The sequence below is a fragment of the Henckelia pumila genome, chromosome 3, assembly GCF_033568475.1.
Source record: "Henckelia pumila isolate YLH828 chromosome 3, ASM3356847v2, whole genome shotgun sequence".
NCBI classification, from domain to species: Eukaryota; Viridiplantae; Streptophyta; class Magnoliopsida; order Lamiales; family Gesneriaceae; genus Henckelia; species Henckelia pumila.
The window spans coordinates 154,400,202-154,410,702 of NC_133122.1; positions in this window are offsets into that span (position 1 = coordinate 154,400,202).

Consider the following 10,501-nt stretch of genomic DNA (forward strand, 5'->3'; position numbering starts at 1 on the left):
TAAGAGGAGACATATCAGTCGAGCGAGTCACCTCTACAGATAACATTGATGATCAACTTACAAAGCCCTTGCCGGAACCATTGTTTGAGAATCATCGCGAAGCAATGTGATTGAAATTCATGAATAATTGGCTCTAGGAAAAGTTGAAGATTGTTAGAGTAGATATCCTGCAAGACAACTGTTGGCTAGAGATTTTATTGAGTCAAGTGTAATAAACAATCTTTATTTTAATATAATTACTCTTTTACTCAATTCTAGCATTTAAATTATCTGCAAAACCATGCAAGATACATAGATAAAGACCTTGAATATAATATAGTAAATAAATATGAGGTTGTACATGTGATAACAATCTTGAAACACATATTTTAATTACTGTATATTCTAAATTAAGTTCTTATTCGATTGGGCCATCCAAAATAAGGATAAGGATCGCTCGAGCTCGAGACTAGAATCTGTGATGTTGTGTACTACATTTTATTGGTATGGACATAGAGATGTTCAATCACACAGATTGGTGCTCATACGATGAGTTTAATAAACTACCCTCTCTCGGACTTTCCAAGTGGTTATTATTCATCGAGTGGATAGGTCCGTGGTTATGGTTGTACACCATTAGTTCTTATGACCCGAGACAACACTGAGGCTCTACATGCTAGGGTTGTGCTTTGACTCGTTTACCGACTCCAGGAGGGTCATCAGGTGGCGAGATTGGGTAAAATTATGACACATGTAGGAGCTGGTGCATTGTAGTTGGGAATTCAACGCTCACCTACGGATGTGTATATCCTATGTGATGATCTTATGAGATAATAGTGCATGGAATCTCTTGCCAAAGTATGAAATGTGCATTAGGGTAAAGTGGTTCCCTAGTTGCACATGCGACGCCACTATGTATTCTCTTAGATGCATCACATCGTAATCGAACTTCACATGCAATCCTCGATGAACCAATGGTTGCAGATTCGATCGGGATATATGAGATGAAGGAACCATACAGTACGATAACCATAATCGATTGGTTCTTGCAGGTACTATCAGTGATACCTTGGGAATCATGAGGCGAAGCTACTAGACGCTCTTACCATGATTTTATGGGTCTAATCAGAAATGAATTCTGACATTCTTATGATCAAGGTGTTGATGCATAGAATGGGGTGAGTTAGGGTAAGCTCGTATAAAGGACAATGTCCTGAATCACAAAGAGTTGTGAACCCCTGACTAGCTGTATCCCTGAACCATTGAGGGTCACACAACACTGGTTTTCATGTTTCCGTTGAGATAATAAATTCAAAAATATGAATTTATAATAAACAAATTTGATTAGATCAAATGATAATCTTATAAATGAGTTTATAATAACTTATAGAAATTTTTGAAGCACGACTGCTAAAAACAGTGAAGGGAGTGCACCTGCTTAATTTGAGTGAAAGTGTTCCAGAATTAGCAGCTGCCTTATTTATGATTTATTGGTTTCGAAAATTAAAGTGTGCATCATACTAACGATTAAGTTAAAATCGTCACATCGGTGATATTGGATCATCGATCGGGATTATGATAATATTAATATAATGGGTGCATGAATCATGGGCTAGTAAGAGTACAAGCTCATAATGATAAATTATTAAAGTAATGGACTTTAATAAATTAATAGCTTTCTAGTTGGACTAGAATAAAGCTAATTAGTTGTAATAATACATGATATTAATTTGTACAAGGAAATATTATTGATATCAAAATATATAAATTGCACACAAAAGAAAATATAATATATATATAATATATAACTATATCTTAATTATATATGCAATTAAATTAAACATATATATATATATATATATATATATATATTTCGAGATATATAACTCATCATTCAAGCAATTTTTGAAATTTCTCTCTCCCTTGTGCTTGAAAAATTCGGCCACCTTAATCAATAAGGTTGGAATTGATTTCTTCTTCTTAATTCAATCTCAACGCAAATTTCTTCTTTTTTCTCTAGTGCGAGTTAGAAGATGAATTGGAAAAATGGTCGTGGACTTGATTCGAAGATTGAAGAAGAAAGTATTTCAGTTGATCGTTCGTAGAAAATTACAACAAGAACTATCTCTGCTAATCCCGGAATAATTGGAGCCAAGTGAAATTAATTCACTGAAGGTTTAATTTTGTAAACACCCTATGAATGTTAAGTTAAACCATACGAGTGCCCAAGCTTGTTTTGAATGTCACAATCAAAATTTTTAAACTTTCGCTGCGTCTTGGGCACGAGAACATGATACTCCAACAATAACTTCATTTAATCACCTCAAATTTAATGATTGCCCATTGTAATATCAATTAGAACATACATGGAATAAGGCATTCAAATACCAGGGTGACATTCTATTTTTGAGCAAAATCAGAGAGGATCGCAGAGCTTACACGCGCATCATCAGTCTGCGATAAGGAAAATCGCATAGTTGAAGGTTGAAGGGCACAACAGAAGATTTTAAAAAGAGCTAGCTATTGCTCTAATATTTTCTTATATTTAAATGATTATTTTATTTAGTTTTTGAATTGTTGTTTTAGATTACAAAGATCATATTTTTACAAAGAGAATATCAATTCTCAATGCATTATAATTCTAGACTCAAAATACTAAGCGTAATAAATCTAGATTGACCATCTAGAACTTGTCTCTCAAACTATCATGAATTCACTAATTTAAAATACAAATTATTTCAGCACTCCCCTTAATTTGTAATTTTCAGTTGCTTCTTTAATTTCTCGAACTTTTCCACTTGGAGAATATTCCATTACCGATCTTTCTTCCTTTTGACCGGCTCATCATCTTTATTTTTTGCTTTATATTTTGTTTTCAATTGAAATGTGTTCTTTCCTTTATTTTTTTTAAGAATTCTTTCTTAATTTTTGAACCAAATTTTCAACATCCTTTCTTTCTTCAAAATATTGAGGCTCACACAAGAACAAAACAACATTGTTAGTGTCAAAAATCTTTCCATAGAACGAGACATTTTTACCTGTAATCGATTCTGGATCAACTCCTTTATTGAATGATCCATCTCCTTTGGGAGTTTATTGTGGCTCAAGACTGATAAGTGCATTTTGTGTGCATTATTGTGTGTTATTTTCATGTGTATTTGGCATGCATTCATATGTATTCATGTGTATTTTTATATTTTTTATTTATAATTAATCTCATGCATGTGCATTTCACTCTTCGGATTTTATTTGAAGGTAAAATTGAAGAAATCAAGAATTTGGAACAAGATTAGAGCCACAAGAATGAATTACGGAGTATAAATGGTCAAAAATTCATTTTTAATAATAGAAAGATCCAAATCCGATCTTCACCGTTAAAATTAAATTTCAAGATGTTTTGAAGCTACTGTCCAAATTTCGGCTTGCTCCGACGGCTAGAACTCGAGATATGATTTTTTCAAGAAACCCGCGCGCTGGAAAGGACATAGGAACGGACCCAAGAACGGACCTGGCACGGGGTCTGTGCATATCGCAAAAATTAAGATCTTTGGCAGAAAGTTGCTCGCTCGAGCGAGATTTTTTACCGCTCGAGCGAGAGATCGCGATCAGAAAAAAATGAAGATTTTGGGAAATAAAACTCTTAAATTTTTTAGCTTTATTTCTTGGGCTTTATAAGACATAAATACGAGATTGGAGAATAGAAAAAGATGGGAGATTGCACGACAAGACAGAAGGAGGTGGCGGGAAGGGCTTGAAGAGGCGGAGATCTGCTCCATCTTCTTCAGCGTTTTTCTTTTTCTCTCTTTTCTTTTTATGATTAAAACTCTTGTTTGAATTATATTTTCAACTATTGATTAGTTTTTCTTTCAACCAAGACCATGTGATTGGGCCGCACAAGTTTATGTAGAAAAATTGGATGTTTGTTTGAGATTTTCATATTTAGTTTTATGATTATTAATTTTTGGATTAATTTTGTCTTGTGAATGATCTGACCAATTATTTGCTTGCATGTTAATTGATTCTAAGTCGACAGAAGAGAAATTGATTTCAATCACTCCATTAATCAACACAAGGTTAAATTGACTAGAAATATTATTCGATTTCATTGTGCAGTTTTAGGTGCAAACTAAATTCTCACGATTCTCAATGCATTCGGATTTTATATGAATTATGAAATATTGATCCGTCAATATTTGAATAGGTTTAATTGTTCTTGAAATAGACCTTTAAACAAGTTAGGAGAATTCAATGTAATTTAAGATTTAAATCTGAGTTCTGAATTGACTACATGTTACATGATTTGTTCGGTACCTGCGTGTGTCTTGGTTGGCTTACTTTAATTAAAATTATTATCGAGTTCTAGTTTTTAGTTAATTTCATAATTATTTATTATTTTAAATTCTTATTTTATTCAATTCATGCTAGTTTTTATTATACTGTCTAGATAAAGCTAAATAATTAATTATTGAGCATTGACTACAGTCCCTGTGGGATCGATACTTGGACTCTCTGTCCATTTACTATAACTTGACCTAGTACACTTGCTAGTAAATAACGAATTAAGCGGTCAAGGCGCCGTTGCCAGGGACTGTTTAGTTAATATTATGATAGATTATTTGCTTGAGACTAGACATTTTATTATTGTTATTTATTTATTAATTTTTATTTTATTGTTTTTTACTTGTGAGGTTCTTGGAGATGGATCATCGACAGGTGTTTATAAGGTTTGGCCAGCAATACTCGAAACCATTCTATGTTGCTTGGGGGAGATTCAATGACTTGGCAAACAGATTTAGATACCATGATTTGTCAAACTACACGATAACTCAAATTTTCTATAGTGGATTGGATGAGAAAACAAGAAGTTGGGTAGATTATGGAGCTTTGGTCACTGACAGTCACTTGTTCAACAGATATTACATCAGTGCGATGCACTTCTTAAATAATATGACAAATTTTGACTACCATTGGCATTGTGATCCTTCACTGCAGGGTTAGAGTCACCAATATCCTCCAAAACCCCACTACCCAAAATGTTCAAATCAACCTCTTGAGCGTAACGTGGAGAGTGGAGCATAATCTAATGAATTTTTGAATCAGTTGTAGGACATTGTTAATAAACAGTCAGAGATCAACCATAAATTTTTCGAAGCTCACATCAATTCTTTGAGTTTCTTGGATGAACAAATGAAGATTATGATGCAATCCGTTTCTGATATCAACCAAGATAATGAAGCAATTTGTGTTGATCAATTTTCATGGGAATGTGATCTTGCAACCGTAATTGATCCAGATCAAGATGAAATTTTATTAGAGGAATTTGAATGCGAAGATGAGGCAAAAGTGACAATGAAGGAGGAAGAAATATACAAGGCGAAGGATTTGACCTCATCAATGATCTTTAAATGAGCACCACTTGAAGTTCCATTCTTTCCATTGACGCCAACTCCAAAATATCATATCCTCCATGAGCTTCAGCCTAGATTCGGAGTCTCCTTAAAAAATAATCAGTTTTTGAAGAGTATTGTTGGACCGACGAGCTTACCGTGCCAATATCATGCCAAGATTGAGGGCGTAGGAAATCAAGACCCATACGTAGATTCGTATGATTCTTACTATAGGCGGCAACCGCTCTTTGATGGTTGCTTCTGCATAGTCGGGCTATAGAATATAACTTAAGCGCTGACTGGGAGGCAACCCAGTGTTCTCTTTTCATTATTATTTTTATTTTTTTATATTTTGTAATACATTGCCTTACCCGTCGCCTTTATATGTGCAGTATGTTGCCCCGTTAATTGAAGTTGCTGTTTGAGTTCTACAGCCGGATAAACCAGGGGAGTGTTATTTTTGTTTTCATTGTGTTTCATTTTGTCTTGCATGTGTTTGTTCGTTTCTGCATTATGTTCATTTTTTCTGAAGCTTTGAGGGCAATGCTTTGGATAAGTATTGGGGGGGAGGGTAGTCTAGTTTTTATGTTTTTATTTTTGTTGTGTTTGTGTTGCATCTGTCATGTTTTGTCTGTTTGCATCTCATTTGTTTTTGTGTTTGTTTACATGTGTTTTATGTAGGATAATGAATGGGATCCTATGATGATGAAGTTGTTGTTAAAATTGTTTTCGTGAAAATTGTTGTTCTTGATTGAAAATGAGAAACTGTTGGTTGAACCGTAAATAATTTTTAAGCACACATGTTAAACCAGTGAAATGTAGCGATATATTGGATGATGTTTATGTCTGTTGGACCATTGCACGACAATAGGTTTTTGTTGATCTTGATATTGTATTTTGAGTTCCAATGATTTTATGACATTGCATGTACGATCTTGGGCGTACCTATTAAATTTTTATGAAAATTTTTGAATTTTTGTTTAACTCCGTCCAAGTTATGAGAAAGGAATTGAAATCCTAATCGCCTTGTTTTTGACTAAGTATGTAGATTAAATGGGGTTAAAAATTTAAAATTTAAAAATCAAATTTTTTGAAAATCAATAACAATTTCATCCGGGCTTGGAAAGTGATTGAAATTCTATTCACTGTTCCATGGCTAAGTTTGCGGGTTCAATATGATTGTAGCTCCATCCGGGCTATAGAAGAGGGGATTGAAATTCGAATCCTATCTTAGTTATAGCTAAGTTTGCGGGTAATTATTAGGGCTTAAGAAAACCGGGTGCAAAATCCAAAGGTGCGTAATAAATCAAGAAAGTCGAGTTTTTTTTAGCGATTGTTGGGAGGAAGGAGCCTTGATTGTGATACTCACACTGATTTGTCATAGGTCGCTAAGAAGTCTTAAGACTGATTCTTTTGAAGTTGCATGCAACTGGAATAACATGGCACACACACACGCTTAACTGATGGTGTATTATGGAAAATCGAGAGTGTTCGTAATTTTGTAGTGTATGTTGGCACTTCTCTGAGGATGTGAAGTTCATGATTCATTCTTGATTAAGATTATGTTTGCATATTGTTTTTGCATGTCTTGCTCGAGGGCGAGCAAGTTTTAAGTATGAGAGTATTGATAAGTGCATTTTGTGTGCATTATTTTGTGTTATTTTCATGTGTATTTGGCATGCATTCATATGTATTCATGTGTGTTTTTATATATTTTATTTATAATTAATCTCATGCATGTGCATTTCACTCTTCGGGTTTTATTTGAAGGAAATATTGAAGAAATCAATAATTTGGAACAAGAGTACAACCACAGGAATGAATTACGGAGCAGCAATGGTCAAAAATTCATTTTTTATGATAGAGAGATCCAAATCCGATCTCCACTGTTCAAATTAAGTTCAAGATTTTTTGAATCTGCTGTCCAAATTTTGGCTTGATCCGACAGCTAGAATTTGAGATATGATTTTTTCAAGAAACCTGCGCGTTGGAAAGGACACAAGAACGGACCCAGGCACGGACCTGGCACGGGGTTCGTTCATATCGCAGAAAATTAAGATCTTGGGCAGAAAGTTGCTCGCTCGAGCGGGATTTTTTACCGCTCGAGCGAGAGATCGCGATCAGAAAAAAATAAATATTTCGTGAAGTAAAACTCTTAACTTTTCGAGCTTTATTTCTTGGGCTTTATAAGACATAAATAAAAGATTGGAGAGTAGAAAAAGAGGGGAGATCACACGACAAGACATAAGGAGGCGGCGGCAAGGGCTTGAAGAGTCGGAGATCTGCTCCATCTCTTCAGCGTTTTTCTTTTTCTCTCTTTTCTTTTTATGAATAAAACTTTTGTTTGAATTATATTTTTAATTATTGATTAGTTTTTCTTTCAACCAAGACCACGTGATTGGGCCGAACAAGTTTATGTAGAAAACTTGGATGTTTGTTTGGGATTTTCAGATTTAGTTTTATGATTATTGATTTTTGGATTTATTTTGTCTTGTGAATGATTTGGCCAATTATTTGTTTGCATGTTAATTGATTCTAATTCGACAGAGTAGGAATTTATTTCGATCACTCCATTAATCAACACAAGGTTAAATTGAGTAGAAATATTATTTGATTTCATTGTGCAGTTTTAGGTGCAAACTAAATTCTCACGATTCTCAATGCATTCAGATTTGATTTGAATTATGAAAGATTGATCTGTCAATATTTGAATAGGTTTAATCTGTCAATATTTGAATAGATTTAATCTGTCAATATTTGAATATTTGACCAAGTACCAAACATCATTACTAACAAACTGTTCTAATTCCTCATGCATAACATTGACCCAAAATTCATCTTTCAAGGCTTCCTCAACCTTTTTAGGTTCAATGTTTGACACAAAACAAGAAAATCTTACCTGAGAATACGTAGAGCTCATGCAGATTAGTCCAGCCATTTTTCTGTAATCTATCTTCTCTTTCCTTCGAGTTTGCATGTCTCCATGTACATCTCCAATGACCTGTGAGGTTGGATGGTACTTCTGAATTTTCCTTGGAATATTCTTACCATCTTCATTTACCTCAATGTCCTCATCATCATTCTCATCAATGATCTGTTCAAATTTCGTTTCTGGAATTTATGCAGAAGGTGTTGTCACAGGTGTTGTAACACCTTGGACAACATCTGATTTTCCAGAATTTTCAAGCAGATCATCAACCTCATCCTTAGATGTTTTCTTCTTTAGATATGCAAAATCATCAAACACAACATTAATAGACTCAAAAATAGTCCTAGTTCTCAAGTTAAATATCCTATAGACTCGGCTATTTGATGAGTATCCTAAGAACAAACATTTACCACTCTTTGCGTCAAACTTACCAAGATGATCTCTATCATTCAAAACGATACATACACATCCAAAGACATGAAAATACTTAAGGTTTGGCCTCTTTTCCATGTGAATTTCATAGGATTTCATAGTAGTGCCATTTCTCAAATATACTCTATTTGAAATATGACATGCAGTGTTCAAGGCTTCTGCCCAAAAACGTTTTGAAATATTCTTTGAACTTAACATCACTCTTGCCATTTCTTGCAAAGTTCTATTCTTTCTTTCAGCAATTTCATTCTGTCGTGGAGATTTAGAAGCAGAAAATTCATGAGAAATACATTTTTTTTCACACAAACTTGCAAAGGAAGAGTTTTCGAACTCCTTACCATGATCAATGCGAATTCTGACTACCTTCAGGTTGTGTAGATTCACAATCTTAGTGAGAAATTTCTTGAAGGCATCAAATGTGTCTGATTTTTCTCTCAAAAAATTTACCTAAGTGTATCTCGAAAAATCATCAACACAAACAAAAAAGTATTTCTTACCTCCGAAGCTTTCAACATCCATTGGACCCATTAAGTCCATATGTATAAGCTCAAGACAACATGTTGTCTCAGATGTTGGAAACATCTGGTGTGACACCCTAGTATGCTTCCATTTTTGACATGTTTCACACATGAATGGAATACCAGATTTCAAATTAGGCATACCTCTAACATCATCAAGCTTACTTAGGTTCTTTAAAGTCTTGAAATTTGCATGACCCAAATTTTGATGTCATAGGTCAAATTCTGTCACTTTTGTGTGTCTACAAGACATATCTTCTCCAAGTTGATAACAGTTATCAAATGACCTTGTACCTGTAATTACACACAAGTTAGAACTATCAAAAACGTTGCATAATTTCTTATCAAATTACACATGAAAATTATCATTACAAAGCTGGCTAATGCTTATTAAATTTACAGTAATTCCTTCAACATGGAGCACATTGCGAAGTTAGGTAAACCAGCAACATCCAGTGTGCCTTTTCCAACAATGTTTCCCTTTGAACCTCCTCCATAGGTTACTTTCCACTTTTCTATTCAACATAATCAGTGAGAAGTTTCTTGGAACCTATCGTATGATGTGAGCTACCGCTATCAAAGTACCAAGCACCTGAAACATTAGTTTTTTAAATCAGTATAAATCATATAACAGTGAATATCAGCTTTTGGTACCCAAACCTTTCTCACAGTAGATCTGTTCCTGGAGATGTTGTGGGAGGTGTTGTGCAACACCTTCAATGCAGATCTCTTTCTGTAGTCTTCCTGCAACTTAAAATAGTATGGTTTTATATGACCAGGTCTATGACAGTAGTGACAAATAAACTTATGTTTCCTTATAGACTTTAAAGGAGAAGTAGGCTGTGGTTTTGGTTTTGGAGGATCGGTTAAGGTGACCTTTTTGGTTGAGCTTCCTATACAACTACTCTCTTTGACAAACACAGGGCCTTTCGAATATTCACCAACTTTAAATTTACTGTTCTCAAAGCCTAAACCCGCCTTACCATCTCTTCCCATCAAGAGCAAAGAATCAAGCTTGGTTGAGCTTGAATTTAACTTGGCCAACGTACCCTTAGCTTTCACAAGTTCTTCCTTTACCTGGCACAACTCCAAATCCTTCATGCTCAGTACAACCTCAAGTCTTGAAACAACAACCTTCAAATCAATATTTTCTTTCACAAGACTCTTGTTTGACTTATTCCTTTCAATCCAGTCAGCGTACAACTCTACATACATTATTCGAACCTCTTCCATAATCATTGATCCATCACCTGCAT